Here is a 16221-nt window from a genome sequence, read left to right as displayed (position 1 = left end):
TGAAACACCTCTGCTGACAAAGAAAAACTTGTGGATTTGGTCTGAATTCAATATTCAAATAGATGCTGACAGTACTGAAAGTTTTGAAGCAATTGAATGAGTAAAATTACACCAAGAAAAGGCAAATAAACAGAAAACAAGGTTGAAAAGTATTAACCTCAGAGAAAACCTCAGTTTTCAAGGCATAAGGAAAAATTCCTCATGGTGGCAATGATGAGGGTGGTCCTACTAAGGCCAGATAAACTATACCTTAACTTCATTGTCCTGAGTTTAACTCTCTCATCTTTTCCGTGAACCTTTCGGTATCATCTGCATCTCCGTCTATGTCTATCACGTTAATGTTATTGACAAGCCTAAAATCCTGGGAAAGCAGAGCCCAACCCCTTCTAATATTGCCTTCAGGCTTCTAGCTTTCATTCCCTCCCACAGGGCGAGCTTCCTCTCCGTTCTCCACAGGGGCAGGATCTCCTCCTTCTTTTTCCTTTTCCTTTTTTTCCTGGGGAACATTTTCCATGTTGAGGTTTTTTTCCCCCTGCTTATTCTACTTTGGACTCCATTACTCGTAGGAGACAAGAGGCAAGCGAAAGGACTGAATGCTTGACGGGAAGATCAGCACCGAGGACAGAGGCCCTACTATGCACCTTTCAAGATTCAGATTTCAATGGTTTCTGAAATTCTATTTTTCCCACCTAAGAGGACTCGTGCGCCGTCCAGGGGGCCTCCAGACGGAGCTCCGTCTTCCCGCACGCTTCCCTCTCCTTCCTCCTTTAAAACTCACCATTTTTTCCTGTACGTAGATGCTTCCCCAGGCGTATGCGGGCACAAAAAGGGAGGATCCGGAGGGGAGCTTCAGGCTGGGCTCTGTTCCCGCCCCCCACCACTGTCCCTCGCATCGACTGCGCCTTTCCTTGCTGTCTCCTCCGCCGCCGCCGCATTCTCGCCTGACCCGACGAACCTCAGACTTGCGGATGGTTGGGGTCGGTGAAGCGGGGGCTGCAGCAAGAACTCAGTGCGGACCTGCAGCCGCCCGGCCCTTCCCGGACCCGCCCGGCGTCTCCCAAAACTATATATCCCAACTTTGTCCCTCCTTTATCCATAGCCATCCTCAGCCTTTGGTACTCCTCCTCTTTTAAATACCCACAATGGTGGACGAGGGGTGACTATTTAGAGTAAAACTTTCGCTCTCTGTGTCTCTTTGTTTCCTCCTCCGGTGATTGGTTTCCCCACTCCTACTACCAAAATGTTTGGCACCAAAATGGGTGTGGGACACTGGGAGCAGGGGCTGAGTGGAAAGCTTTCCAGCATATACCTGTGTCCATATTCATAAACTGCTTGCCCCCAGGACCACTCAAAATGGACTTTGGGTAAGGAAGGTGTGACCAGAAAACAGACTCTGACCCACTTGAGGATTCTGCCCTCAGTCCCCAGCCATCCTGGTGCCAGGCTTACCCCAAGCTTCTTCAGTCGGAACACAGACTTACAGCGTTCCTGGACCGTTGCTTTTCCCCCCATTCCTTGACCAGAAGTTTTTCCTCCTCTGCAACAGGAATCATTACTCAGAGGATACAAAAGACAGGAAGAAAGGGATTTGGGCCCAGGTAGACTCTCATCAAGTGACACTAAGGGAGTTCAGGTTCCCGATCCTGCCAAGCAAGGCAGCGGGAACCCTCAACCCCTCCTCCTCTTGTCACCCTGGATCTGGAATGTCTCTTTTTCCACCTTGGCATTTCAGGAGGTCAGATGTAGTATAAGAGAGAGGCAGCATTTTCTCTTGGAGTTATTGTCCACTTAATCTTCTTGTGGGATTAGCCCTTTCCCCTGTTCTAACTGCTCCCCAACCTGCTCCTCCCCAGAACCTCCTCTCCTGGTAGTCATTATTATTTTCCCCCTGAAGCCCTTACCTGCACCTAAATGGCCAGAAAGCTAGGTATCAGGAAAGGAGGCTGGGAGTGGAAAGTGGAACATTATCTTTCTTCTATGTACTTTTATGTTCCAATTTTTTAATTTAAAATGCTTTGTTTTTACATTTCAGAAATACGATACTTACATGTTGGGGGGAGGAAGAGTATGGGTGTTCATCCTAAGACTTCTCTTTTCGTTTGAGTGCTTTGTTATTTGGCTAACTTAACATATATCAAATAGAAAATATTTTCCATCCGGCTTCCCTGCTGGCGCAGTGGTTAAGAATCCGCCTGCCAAGGCAGGGGACACGGGTTCGAGCCCTGATCCGGGAAGATCCCACATGCCGCAGAGCAACTAAGCCCGTGCGCCACAACTACTGAGCCTGTGCTCTAGAGCCCGCGAGCCACAACTACTGAAGCCCACGTGCCACAACTACTGAGCCCGTGCGCCTAGAGCCGGTGCTCCACAACAAGAGAAGCCACCGCAATGAGAAGTCTGCACACCACAACGAAGAGTAGCCCCCACTCACCACAACTAGAGAAAGCCCACGCACAGCAACGAAGACCCAACGCAGCCAAAAATAAATACATAAAATAAATTTTAAAAAAGGAGCCCTCTTTAAAAGTCATGAGGGACACAAAATAATTTTTAAAAAAAGAAAGAAAATATTTTCCATCAGCTACAAAGGAAAGAGCAATTTTTTAAAACATATTAATTGTTCACAATCTTTAAGACATACTCTTTGGGGAGAAAAGTAATTTACAATAAAATATAAGATTTTCTACTAAATAGGAAATCCTTCATAACTTGGTCATGTTTATATTTATCATTTACAGAATGCTTCTAGTGATACTTCCCAAATAGCTTTAAAAAAACAGGCTAATTATTTTGAAATTTTTAAACCTAAATTTTTCTAAAACAAATCAACATTTTACATGTTCAGAAATTAATCCCTGTAGAGCCTTAGTAAGTGTCTTATTTTTGTCATTTTAGAAAAATAATCTATCTCTTCCACTTTGAGGAGTTTTTAATCTTCATAAATACTAATTAGTTCAGTTATGTTCTGTAGAGGGATGCAGCCTGCTAGGCCTCTCACCTCTGGCCTCTTTACCTCCAGGAAACCCAGGAGGAGTCTAGCCCTGCAGTAGGGTTGCTGCCTGCTAGTCCATCCCCATCCTGATGGCCCCTCAACCAGGCTTAGGCCAGTGTCCAAGGAACTCTCACCAGCTGACCATATTAATTAACCTAGACCAGGTGTTCTCAACTAGGGAAGTCTGTGGACCACCTGAAATTCTATGCAAATTTGTCCAAGTTTGGGGTGAGTGGGGTACATGCACTTTTGTGGGAAGAGGGTTTGTACCTTAGGAACCTGAGAAAGCCTGATACATGAGCAGGGCAACATTATGGGGAAGCTGAAGCTATGAAGTAGAGACAAGACAAAGGAGAAGTGGGGGATGTGAGAGGAAGGGAGAAGAGACTGGGTCCACAGCTGAACCAAGTTAATGGCAGAACACTAAAAATGCTCAGGCCTAACTTCTAGAGGTCCATTCGAAACTGGCTGTCAATTCTCAGATTTCCTCAAGATCGTAGTCTTCTTTACCATCTCATAAATTCTCACCATGGATCTGCCTCAGCTGAGCTGGCCTAAGTCTCTATTCCTTACAACCAATGAGACTAACTGAAATGATAGTTATCTATCTGTAATAAAATGTTCCTTAAAAATCAACAAAACAACAGTAGTTATCACTGCCTGAAAACTGGTGAAAAGCCATCAATAGGGTAATGACCAAAGAAGACATCTATGTGGAAAATAAGTGTAAGTTATTCAGCTTCAGTATTTAGAAATATAATTGATATCCTATCTACAGGTCTACTGTACTCATTAGTTCTGGTGGCTTTTTTGTAGACTGTAGGATTTTCTAAATTGGCAATCATGTCATCTATGAATAAAGAAAGTTTTACTTCTTAAAATATATATATATACAAATTAAAACTTCAAGGTACTCTTATTCCCTTGTCAAATTGGGGAATTAAAAAAAAAATACCATCCATTTTATATGAGAACATCCACATGGGCTGTAAGTACACGTGTAAATTTGTTAAATTATCTTGCTGGCCCTTCAGGCAATACACATAAAAAAATCATAAGATTTTTCAGACTTTTAGACCTAGCAATTTTACTTTTAGAAATATTTCCTTAGGGAATAATGTATGTTTGAGAGTCATGAAATAAATGAAATTGAGTGTAGATTTTGAGGGTTTTCTTTCCTTCTGTGTGTGTTTTTAAATATAACGAATAATTTTATACACATTGTTTTATAACCTGCTTTTAAATAGTATTTATTGCCTTTATTTGCAAAAGTAAAACATTTTCACTGAAAAAAAGTCAAGGAACTATACATAAATGCCATTTGTCGAGCAAAGCCAGAAATACAATCCTTTCTTGCTCTATTCATATATATTTTTAAAAGCATTGAATTGGTAATTAAGACTATTTTATAATCTGCTTAAAATATTATATTAGTGCCAACAATATTACTTTTCCTAGCAAAAAAATTTCCTAAAGAAATGATTTCTCACAAGGTGAAATTTGGAAAGAGATACCTCCTGTCCAATGTATGACTAGTACTACAGCTTGACTATCTCAAACTTGAATTGGAGGGAGGTATAGCCAGAGCATGGGGAGGAGAGCCTTGTTTTAATGGATACTAGTCACTAATGGGGCAAGGGAAGCAAATGTGAGGCATTCAACCACTGCAAGGAGCCCACACCTCAAACAGGTAGTGGAGGCCTTGAATCAAATTCTGCTCCGCTACAGAGAAGTATATATGCGAAATGTGTGTCATAAGCTAAGGTCATACTGTTTGCAGACTATTCTTTATTATAGAATTTACACATACCCACTGAGAAAATGTAGAAGAATCTACAAAGAAGTATATAAAATAATATATAAATCACCTATATGCCCACCAATCACCCAATCATACCCACTTCTAATATTCTGGTGTATACATATAAATATCTACTCATATATATTATTTTTTAATGGGACCTTCTGCAGGTTACCATTTATAATCTGCTTTTTTCACCTACCAATATATCATAAAAACACTTTCATTTCTATATATATATATGACTATCTTATATTTGTCAGATATTTTATTTCTTCTGCATGTTTTCAAAGTTTTATCTCAATCATTTTTTTGAATGTTATTAATTAATGCATGCCTATTAAAGATACATTTTAAATATATAAATGCAACACTTAGAAAGGAAAAGTTCCTTTTATATTGACTACTCATTTCAAATATATCCTATCGGAATAGTTCAGTATATATTCATTCAAATTTCTAATATGATAGAGAAACACAGTAAGACTCCACAGTAACTTGACACTGGATATAACATGATTGGCGATGGGCATGGGGAAAGGGGAAAACGTAAGGATGATGTTTAAGCTTGAGTGCTGAGTAAACAACTGTTATGAGGTGCCATCAAAACACAGCGAGTCTCTAATGGACTTGGGTTGTGCAGCGAGCTAACCTGCCGCAGACCGGCTGCAGAAAGCTAGAAGTTCCTGGCGGTGAGGGGTAAGGAACTGAAAAGCACCAGTATGGGGTCAGAAGGGCCAAGACAACTGATGGTTGCAAGGCAAGTTTATTCAAAGAGCATGAATGTATATATAGGTTTAGTGCGGAACGAATACTAAACAACAAATCAGTAAACCTTGTATTTCCACATAGTTCTGTCCCACTATCTATGCACCACTATCTATGCACCACTATCTATGCACCACTATCTATGCACCACTATCTATGCACCACTATCTATGCACCACTATCTATGCACCACTATCTATGCGTCAGCATGCCTTATGGGCCATTCTTTGGAGATACAGACTTGCCCCTCAGGGCAGCACGTCCTTCTTCTGGGGAACAACCAGGGGCTCTTAGATTCAGAGCAGGCACCTGGAACGAAACTGGCTGCAAGCCATTTTCCTTTTTTTTTTTTTTCATTTTCATTTTCCTTTTTTACGCTCAATACCACAGCGTCAGGAGTGCATACCAAGAAAGAGACAAGCAGTTCTCCGGAAAGCAGAAAGCTGAATAAGCTTACAGCTTGGGGGCCACCACATTTCCCCCTTTTTTATTATTTTTTAAAGCTTGATAATGTAGTTTTAAGCCATGAACATCCTGACGCAAGACAGCGAAGCGCCCCATTACAAATCTAACAACACAAGGTAATAAACCGATCACCAATAAAAGTAGTACACCAATTGATATCAGGCCTGAGAGCCCTCCATGAATCCATTGTATCGGATTTAGCCCTTGTAGTTGATCTAATAATCCTTGAATCAAATTCTGGGGTCCATCTTCGTCCAGGTGGGCCTCTTGAATAGCTTGTATTTCGGCATTTAACTTTTGAATATCAAGGCTAATGTGTCCATCAGTCCATACACTTAATATATGCATTTTTACTTTTTCCCAATCCCATTGTGAATCATTACATAAATGTTGAGTTACACAAATCCAGGTATATTTGGCATGACAAATCAAACGCATTTTTAATTTTAAAGCCATAACTTGATCCCCTATTCCTATTAGAACATTTTTTAATTCATCTACTTCCGTTTTTAGTTGGGTATCAATATGACTTTGTAGGGCTAATGCTACACTAGTATTTTTAGATAACTGATTAACATAATGAGCCTGGTGAATAGTTTGTGAAAGAGCAATCCCAGCAGTGGCCGCAGTAGCAGTTAAAGCTGCTAAGGCTAGGATTGCACATATTAGAACACCTATAAATCTCTTTGGTCGTTTTAATGCTTCAGTCAATTCCAGCCAGGCTTGCATGCCAGTGTTATGATACCATGGTTCAGACAAATTAACAGGTAACATTATATAAGAAGGTTGCTTCATAATCATAACAGATGTAGATCCTTTAACGGGCAAAACACAACTACTAAAGATACAATTAACACAAGTAATATTATAACCTATAGGATTCATAGTGTTTTCTACAATTAAATCTCCAATCAATAAAGCATAAGGAGGAGCGACGCAAGTAATCACTGGTCTATAAGAAAAGGATAAGGCAAGTTTCCAGAATTCCCATTGCTTGTAAAAAACAAGGCTGTTATTATTAACGGGGACAGAAGAAACTAGTATGGTGCCATTATCATAATCTAAAGTACACCAGACAGAGGCTTTAGTCCATGTATCATTACAAACAGGAAAATCAAACTGCGGGAATTCAGAAGCCATAAAAGCAGGAAATTGTAGTCCTGTGACAGTCTTTACGACCGTAATTTGATGTCCAGCTAATAACGTCCCTTGATTACCTATGGTAGTTTCAATACACAAATAATGTCCAGTATCTTCAATCCTCAAGCGATATATGCATAGAGAATGATCCAACGAAGTATTAGAAGCAAGCTTAGTTACTCTAGCATTCATGTGAATGGGAACGTTATCCTTATACCAAAATACAAAGGTGGATAAATCTTCTCGTCTAGAAACAGTCTGTTTGCAAGGAAGACAAATATTAGATCCCACAGCTTTATAATTTTTACGTAAATGAGTAAAAAATTGAGAATTTACAGTGGTTTGGTAAGAAATAGCATGTTCTAAAGCAACAGCCTTAACACAACCCGAATTGGTACTCATAGGACTTAAACAAACAGGGGGAGTATTAAACCAATTAGAGTAATTAACAGAAGTATTAGTAATAGGCAAATTTCCTAGCACTCTTCCAAAAGTAGAATCATTATAGAAAATTGGAAGGTCAGCTTCAGACCATGTAACAGGTTGTAATAAAGGAGGATCGGGTACATAAGCCCAATAAGATTTAGCCTCTATAGGTGGGGCTGCCAATACAGCTATCATGGCTAAAAAAAAAGGTAAGAGGAGAGCGAGGATGAGCACTCTCCTCCATAATCCTACGTGCTTGAAATACTAAACATTGCAATTGATACCAAGTAATTTGATTTCGATCTCCCCTCGCCTCCCTGACAAGTTGTCTCCTACTCCGTCGCTGCATTCTTCTCGTCCGCCGGGGGAACCGGTTGGGGTGTGCTGTGGTCGATTGCGAGAGCCTCAGGCGATGCATTCTTCGAGTCAGGGTGTTTATTGGTGATGGCATGATAATGTCGAACCAAGCGCTCCGGGAGCCACCTAGGAGAGTCTGCTTCCCTAGGGAAAACACAAACATGGCCTCGGCCCCATACTAAAACAGGGTCTGGTCCATGCCAAAGGTTAGTCATGGGATCTTTCCATTTAACAAGCGCTTTTTCAGGAGGGGTTCCAGAAAGACCTGTAAACAATCGTTCATAAGGCGTGTGACTAAATGCATCTAAAGTTAAAAAATTTAAAATAAATAAAGCATGATTAAGCATAATCTGAGGAGATCTATCATATTCCCCCTTTTTTATTTTTTGTAATGTAATTTTTAATTGTTGGTTGGCACGTTCTACAATACCTTGACCCTGAGGATTGTAGGGAATGCCTGTTTTATGTGAAATATGGAAAGTTGCACAAAAATTGGCAAAAGCTTTACTCGTATATCCTGGAGCATTATCTGTTTTTAAAGCTTTAGGAATTCCCATAGATGCAAAACAATGAAATAAATGAGTAATTACATATTTAGTAGATTCCCCAGCCAAAGGCGTAGCACATATAAAATTAGAGTAAGTATCAACAGTTACATGAACAAATTGTAATTTACCAAAAGAGGGAATATGAGTAACATCCATTTGCCAAAGATGATGAGGGAGTAAACCCCGAGGATTGACTCCAAATTGTGGAACAGGAAGGTGGGGTAAACATTTAGAGCAGGACTTAACAATGTATCGGGCTGTTTCTCTAGAAATAGAGAATTGTTTTTGAAGCATAGCAGCAGATTGATGATGTAAATTATGTGATTGAGTAGCAAGATCCTGAGGTTGAGATAAACTTAAGCCTATAATCTTTGTATTTTCGTCAGCCAATTGATTTCCCAAAGACAATGGGCCAGGGAGACCTGAATGGGCTCGAATATGTAATATGGCTACAGGAAAGTCATGCTGACGAATAATCTTTTGTAGTTGAAAGAAAGTCTGAAACAATTGAGAATCAACAGTATTGCCAATTATAGCAGTTTCTATGTTACGCAAAATAGTAACCAAATAATGGCTATCCGTATAGAGATTAAAAGAACAATGTGAAAATATTTGAAAAGCCAAGGAAATCGCATGTAATTCAACTCGTTGGGCAGAGGTATGATCTGTTTGTTCTTTATGAAGTAAGTCATCAGAAATAACAACAGCGATGCCATTGGCAGAACCATCAGTAAAAACATTTGGGGCATTGAGAATAGGAGTTGAACAGATAGTTTTAGGAAAAATAAATAGATGTTGAGTAGCAAAATGAAGGAGCTTATTAGAAGGATAATGATTATCAATAATTCCTGAATATCCAGCAAAAGCAAGAGCCCAAAAATCAGAGACAAATAATAGCCAAGAATTATTGATAAGTAGTATAAGGTATAATAATAGAATTTGGTTCATATCCTACCAACTGAATATGTCTTCTACGACCCAATTGAACAAGGGTTGCTATTAACTCATAATAAGGTGTAATGACTTTATTAGGCGTATTTTTCATATGAATCCATTCAAGAATTCCTGTTTCTTGCCATAATAAGGCGGTAGGGGTATGTGACGTAGCACAGATTATTAATAGTATAGGTAAAGAAGGCTCAATTCTAGTTAACTGAGCAGATTGTATTGCTTTGTTTACAAGCTTGAGTGCTTGTTGAGCTTCAGAAGTTAAAATACGAGGGGAAGAAGGATCAGGACTTCCCTTTAGGATATTAAAAAGAGGCTGTAACTGACCCGTAGTTAATTTTAAAGAAGGTCGCAGCCAATTAATATCTCCTAATAACTTTTGAAAATCATTTAAAGTTTTAAGAACGTCAGTCCGTATCTCTATCTTCTGAGGTGTAATATTATAATTTGTGATATACTTACCAAGATATGAGAAAGGTGGGTTCATCTGTACTTTGTCAGCAGCAATGACTAGTCCTGATCGTGACAAATGACTTTGAAAGGAATTATAAGCCTTAAGTAAAATATGTTTATCAGAATAAGCAAGTAATAAGTCATCCATATAATGAATAAAATATATCTGAGGGAACTGTTTACGAACAGGGGCAATAACTTGAGCTACAAACTGTTGACATAAAGTAGGACTATTAGCCATACCCTGAGGCAGCATTTTCCATTGATAACGTTGCATAGGTTCTATAAAATTTAAAGAGGGTAAGCTAAAAGCAAATCGCAACTTATCAGCCGGAAATAGAGGAATAGTAAAAAAGCAATCCTTAAGATCAATAATAATAATCATATAATTTTTAGGTATGGCTGCAGGAGAAGGCAAACCTGGTTGCAGAGCTCCCATAATTACCATAGTTTGATTAACAGCACGTAAATCTTGCAATAAACGATATTTTCCCGATTTTTTTTTTATAACAAATATAGGAGTATTCCAAGGGCTATTAGACTTTTCTAGTCTGCCCAAAGCAAGCTGTTCATTAATTATATTATGGGCCGCCATTAATTTCTCCTTAGAAAGGGGCCATTGGTCCACCCAGACAGGATTATCAGAAATCCAAGTTATAGGGTCAGCATGTGGTGGAGGAGAATCCAAGGCCCCTAGAAAAAACCCACGCCTGTTTTATCCCGTTTATTATCAGTCTGCAAGGGTAATTTATTTCCCTGTTGATTTTTTCCCAAACCATTCCTAGGATCATACCCTTGATTTAACAACATATTAGTTACAGTAGGGTTGGGACTAAGCAATAGGATTCCCATTTGTTGTAATATATCTCTTCCCCAAAGGTTAACTGGCAATCCGGGCAATACGTAGGGTTTGAATATTCCTTGATTACCTTCAGCATCCTGCCAATGTAGGTATTGCGAACTTTGTTGTGGAGAATTAGATTGGCCAATACCTTGCAACTGTGTAATGGTTTGGTGCACGGGCCAATTTTTTGGCCAATGTATAAACGAAATAACAGAAACATCAGCACCAGTATCTAATAACCCAGAAAAAGGCCTTCCATTTATTTTTAATACCAATTGTGGTCTTTCCCTACCAATTTGTTGAATCCAGTAAACTGCATCAGAGGAACCGAAAGCCCCAGTTCCTCTTTTGTTATGTTGTAAAATTTTTCCTTCTGGTATGTATGGAATTAATAGAAGCTGAGCTATTCGCATACCAGGCATGATAAGAAAAGATCCTTTTGATGTTTGAACCATAACCTTTAATTCCCCTTCATAATCAGCATCAATCACCCCAGGAATAATAGTTAAGCCTTTCATAGACATACTACTTCTTCCAAGGATTATACCAACCGTTCCCTGGGGTAAAGGCCCAAAAGTTCCCGTAGGAAGGGCTTGGGGTCCCATATCCGAGGTTAATAAGAATTGGGTGGAGGCACAGAGGTCCAGTCCTGCACTATTTGGCGTGGCCCTTTGAAGGGAGGAGATTCCATTCCCTGAGGAACAAAGGTCTGAGCTGGAGGCGGTGGAGCAGGGTGTGGGGGGATTATTGACATTGCTCCAATTGTTTGATGGGGCCGGAGCAGGCCCCTCCGGAAGTTTCCCGACAAGGGAGTTCCATCTTTATGAGTCACTGATCGACATTCTTTAGCCCAATGCCGTCCTCTTTGGCATCGGGGACAAATTGTGGGAGGAGGAGATTTACCTTGAGGCACAGAATTTACGATAGGCATATTAGGAGTATCAACAGTACAATTTTTTGCAAAATGACCTGGCTTCCCACATTTAAAACAGTTTTTACTTTTAGCATTTGGCCTAAATCCTGCCTTAGTTAGGGCTGCAGCTATAGCTGCTCCCTGTAAGTAAGATGATCCAATATCAGAACAAACTCGAATATAATCCTCTAAATTTCCTTTCCTTTTCCATGGACGTATAGCTGCTTGACAAATATTATTAGCATTTTCGAAAGCCAATTGTTTGACGATAATTGCTCCAGAAGGACCATCAGAAATAATTCTATTAACAGCCTGTAATACTCTAGCCACAAAATCAGCATAAGGTTCATCTGCCCCTTGCCTTATTTTAGCAAGGTCTTCAGTCCTAGTGGAGGCAGGTAAATGTTTCCATGCATGTAGAGCTATATGATTGATCTGAGCATAAGCCACAAAAGGGAAAGCTAATTGATCCTGTAATAACTGATGTTGTCCTTCCCCAATCAACATCTCATAATTTACTAGCACATTATGTGCAGTATTTCTTTCAGCTTGTTCAGCAGCCTTTTCATAATATTCTGATTTCCAAAGTAAATAGTCGCCACCAGTGAGACAAGCACGAGCAATAGATTTCCAGTCTGCTGGAGGCAATGCTTCTGTTGCAATAGTATCCAACATAGTAATAGTGAAAGGGGCTATAGGCCCATATTGTGCACAGGCTGCTTTTAAATCTTTCAAAACCTTAAAGGAGAGAGGCTGATATTCCCGATTATTTTGTTGTGGATTTTGAGGATTGGGTCGTTCCACCACCGGGCAGCAGAATAAAGGATCCTCCCCTCTATTAAGAGCTCCCCGTACTGCTTGTTGTAAAGGACTAAGCTTAGGAGGGATAGGGACAGAGACATGCAATTGCTGTAACCGCGGAAGAATATTTTCATCAGGATATTTTTCAGCCTCATATTTGGTTTCTTCACCCGCTAAATCAAAAGAAAAGTCATCATCATCAAGTGAATTAACACTGTTTATCCTCGGTGGCAACGGAGGAGCAGTAGCTACTGCAGCAATATGTTCTACAGATTTAGCTGTTAATTTTGGAACTGAATCATAAATTGGATTAAAACAATCTCTTATTAAATTCCACAAGCTAAAAATGGAAACTGAAACAGAAGATGGTCCATGAGCTTCATGATATTTAGATAATTCATCTCCTACACGAGTCCAAATTGTTAAGTCCACTGATCCTCCTTCAGGGAACCAAGGACAAGCATCATATACTAATTGCAAAAATTCCAGAAGTTGTGAGGTAGTTACCTTAGTTCCACGGGCTTTTAACATTGAAAGCAAAACCTGAGCAAATAAATCACGCTCCTTAGAGCCCTTTTGTCCCATATTATTTTACTTCTGACTCTTTCTCGAGTTACCGTCCTAAAAACGAAATTATTTCTTGTGGCCACACTATCTCACTCGAGAGTTCTACTTACCTGAAATCTTCCGAAATGCCTCACGCACTCAGGTCCCTGTTTGGGCGCCACTTGCCGCAGACCGGCTGCAGAAAGCTAGAAGTTCCTGGCGGTGAGGGGTAAGGAACTGAAAAGCACCAGTATGGGGTCAGAAGGGCCAAGACAACTGATGGTTGCAAGGCAAGTTTATTCAAAGAGCATGAATGTATATATAGGTTTAGTACGGAACGAATACTAAACAACAAATCAGTAAACCTTGTATTTCCACATAGTTCTGTCCCACTATCTATGCACCACTATCTATGCACCACTATCTATGCACCACTATCTATGCGTCAGCATGCCTTATGGGCCATTCTTTGGAGATACAGACTTCCCCCTCAGGGCAGCACGTCCTTCTTCTGGGGAACAACCAGGGGCTCTTAGATTCAGAGCAGGCACCTGGAACGAAACTGGCTGCAAGCCATTTTCCTTTTTTACGCTCAATACCACAGCGTCAGGAGTGCATACCAAGAAAGAGACAAGCAGTTCTCCGGAAAGCAGAAAGCTGAATAAGCTTACGGTTTGGGGGCCACCACACTAACCAAATAGGCTCACATCAGTAATTTCATTCATCTCTCAATAATATAACCCATAATTTTACAGGAATGAATTTTGTGGACTTTACTAATCATGCTATGGTAGAATTTCTTTATTTACTTATATTTTAAATACACAAAAATAAATATATGTATGCTGTGACAAACATGTACTACCACATATATTAACCTTCAATTTTTCTTCTTTCTTAACAATATATGTTGGACATTTTTTCATGTGAGTAAATATAACTCCACATTATTATTTTTCATCACTGCATAGTATTGCATTAGTGAATTATCAAACTTTTCTTAAGCCAATCCCCTTTTAGGAATATTTAGTTTTTTCCTTTAAAAAAATCTATTACCACAACTACTACATTGACCATATTTGTCATGGGAGTATTTCAGCATGATAAAACACTAGAAGAGAAAGTGATGTGTCCAAAAGCACATATATTTTAAGGTTTAATATTGCCAAAATGACCTCCAGAAATGCACTATTTTATTCTATCTTTTATTATTTTTGCATCTTGCTTGTACTTTTACTTTTTAAATTGAGGTATAAATGACATATAACACTATATTAGTTTCAGGTGTATAACACAGTGATTCAGTATTTGTATATATTGCGAAATCACCACAATAAGTTTAGTTCACATTCATATATTATTTTATATTCTCAAAAGCACATGTGAATGTTTGCTTTTCCATACCCTCACCAACTCTGAATATGATCAATATTTTTCATTTTTTTCTAATTGCATAGGTGGAAAATTAACTCATATTCTCAATAGATCTCATTTTAATTCTTAGAATTCTGATATGGTTGTTACATAATTAATTTAACCTGTTCCCTATTGTAATCTATTTAATTTGCTTCTTTTTTTAAATTATTTATTTATTTATGGCTGCGTTGGGTCTTCGTTTCTGTGCGAGGGTTTTCTCTAGTTGCGGCAAGTGGGGGCCACTCTTCATCGCGGTGCGCGGGCCTCTCACTATCGCGGCCTCTCTTATTGCGGAACACAGGCTCCAGACGCGCAGGCTCAGCAATTGTGGCTCACGGGCCTAGTCGCTCCGCGGCATGTGGGATCTTCCCAGACCAGGGCTCGAACCCGTGTCCCCTGCATTGGCAGGCAGATTCTCAACCACTGCGCCACCAGGGAAGCCCTAATTTGCTTCTTAATTGCACCTTTTATAAAGAATTGTGTCGAATATCCTAATAGTCATTCTCCATTTCTAAATGGTACATACTGTTGGTGCAGTTTGAATTGTTTTAACAGAATTATGAAGTTTGCCTTCTTTAACTTGTAGCAAATTCATCTGGGAGAATCGTTGGTTTATGAGAATGCATACACACGTGTGAATGTGCAGGTGCATATGTACATGCTTGGGCACATGTCTGTTATTTCCTAGAACAATTCTCTTTCCTTCATTGCTGCCTTTCACCTGTGGCTTCTCTTTGCATATTCAGGTCCAACTCAAAGGATTGATGCCAGGAATTCAGGTCTACAAACTAACGGTGTTGTTGTAAATCATTGTGACTACTGTTAAATATTTCCTCAGGGTGAATACCTAAGAATGGATTTACAGGCTCAAAGGGAATGCATATTTAAGTGCTTAGCAACTGCCTAAGAACTATCCATAAAGGTTGACCAATTCAGATTCTGTAACCTGGAAATAAGTGAGAAAGTCCTTGGGGGTAGTGCAGAGCTTGTCAAAAAGTGCTTGCATTGAACCTGCTTTCGGACAATAGCCACCATCAAGAGACATAAAACCCTTCAGGAGGAACGAGTGGACTTGACCCAGCAAGGCAGCATGAGACAGGCCAGGGTAAGACCACAGGGCCTAGGTTCAGTCAGACTGGTCTCTTCTTTCCTTCCCCCCTCCATCTAGGTCTTACCCACCCTGTGAGGCCCAGGTCAAGGTCTTTTACCTCCATGAGGCTTCCTCTGGCTATTTTGGGCTAACTGGCCTTTGCCTTCTCTGAGCTCCTATTGGCCTGGCAGTCCACCCTTTCCTTTAGCCCTTTCTCCAAATGGCCTCATATGAAGGGGGTTCTGCCTTTCCAGCTGTATCATCTACTCCAACCCTAGTGTGAACCCACAGGGGATGTGGGTCACTCTCAGGAGGATAGATCTGGAGAATAGGCATGAGCAGGTCTTGCATTTGGGCTCCAGGTGCTTTGGGCAGGATATTCTAGGGTCCTAGGTATCTAGAATGTGGTTTAGAAGGATAGAAGTGAAGTTTCCAAGTTGGCACATCTTCTTGCCCGGTTGACACTTCACTACCTGGGGAAGAGGGCATCCAGAGGACCAAACCAATTACTTCTTGGCAAATACCACCACCAAGACTCTGGAGTCAGACATTACTTTTTGTCATTTTGAATCCTTTTCCCCAAACGAAATCTTAATATAATTATAATAATAGTTTGTATTTTTAAAGCACTTACCATATGCCAGGCACTATTCTCAGGACTGTACACATACTACCTCACTTAACTAAAGTAATTCTGTCTTTGTCTTTTCCGA

At 40.0% G+C, this 16221-nt stretch overlaps 1 protein-coding gene and 1 long non-coding RNA gene across 2 annotated transcripts in view; one reads left to right on the top strand and one right to left on the bottom strand.

The window, feature by feature from the left end:
• The window catches only part of BEX3 (brain expressed X-linked 3), a 265627-nt gene that overhangs the window by 225354 nt on the left and 24052 nt on the right, over window positions 1-16221 (top strand). The window lies entirely within an intron of this gene.
• LOC309652293 lies at window positions 6205-9099 on the bottom strand. Its single transcript, XR_014258674.1, has 2 exons — window positions 7877-9099; window positions 6205-7424 (listed from the first exon to the last, which is right to left on the bottom strand). It is a non-coding gene; the product is annotated as an uncharacterized lncRNA (long non-coding RNA).

The sequence above is a fragment of the Balaenoptera physalus genome, assembly GCF_965194825.1.
Source record: "Balaenoptera physalus genome assembly, chromosome: X".
In the NCBI taxonomy this organism is placed as follows: Eukaryota; Metazoa; Chordata; class Mammalia; order Artiodactyla; family Balaenopteridae; genus Balaenoptera; species Balaenoptera physalus.
Note: the sequence above shows the minus strand (reverse complement) of the source record. Positions and strands in the feature narration are given on the sequence as shown.